Here is a 796-nt window from a genome sequence, read left to right on the forward strand (position 1 = left end):
TGAGCTCAGCGCCTCGATGCCAGCCCCAGCTTTCCCTCTCGTGGCATGGATGTCCTTGCCAAGTCACTTAATCTCCCTGCCTCAGTTTCCCCAGTGGAGCCCTGAGATAATACACAGCAGGGGCATTTCAGAGGCTTAATTAATATTGGTAAAGCCTGTTGAGTTGCTCAGATGAAAGGCACTGTGCCGCTCCAAAGCGGTATTATTTTATTATCGGGGTGGTTGGTTTTTTTCCTGAAAGCGCAGGAGAAATTCCAGCTGACACGCACACAATTACTGACGAGTAAACGATGTGTCTCTTCATAATGCCCTGCAGGTGATGTTAGCAGATTAGCATTACAGGGATGAAGGCAAGCCAACTGCCATCTGCCTACAGGCTCAAAGGACATCTGGGTGTCACACAGAGGACGCCCATGGGAGTCCTGGGGTCGTTTCTAAGTTTCCTGCAAGTGGCTTCAGCGGTTTAGAAACGCTCTGTGCAAGAAGATGGATGAGGACATCCTTTTGCTGAACTACCGAAAGGTATCAGTGGCAGGAACGAGTGGCAGCGTCTCTGAAGGTCCACGTGCCTGCGGGCCTGGAGGGAGAGCGGCTTTTGCTAGCTTAGTTTTGGACGTTGCTCTTGATTACGTTCTTCCTCCAACGTCCAGTCCAGCCTGTATCTCCTTCAGTGTCCTCTCCAGAGGGCTCTGCCTGGGAGGATGTCCTGCTGGAGAGAGGCAGCTGTGAAAATAGCTTTGTGTTGTCCCAGTCATCCAGCTGTGCGTCTCAGCGGTTCATTGACCGAGGTGTAGGG

The 796-nt window shown here is 51.9% G+C and overlaps 1 protein-coding gene across 1 annotated transcript in view; it reads left to right on the forward strand.

The window, feature by feature from the left end:
• PUSL1 (pseudouridylate synthase like 1) overlaps positions 1-796 on the forward strand; it is a 55715-nt gene that overhangs the window by 10578 nt on the left and 44341 nt on the right. The gene's annotated exons all lie outside the window — the stretch shown is intronic.

This window comes from Alligator sinensis, unplaced genomic scaffold (assembly GCF_000455745.1).
Source record: "Alligator sinensis unplaced genomic scaffold, ASM45574v1 scaffold569_1, whole genome shotgun sequence".
In the NCBI taxonomy this organism is placed as follows: Eukaryota; Metazoa; Chordata; order Crocodylia; family Alligatoridae; genus Alligator; species Alligator sinensis.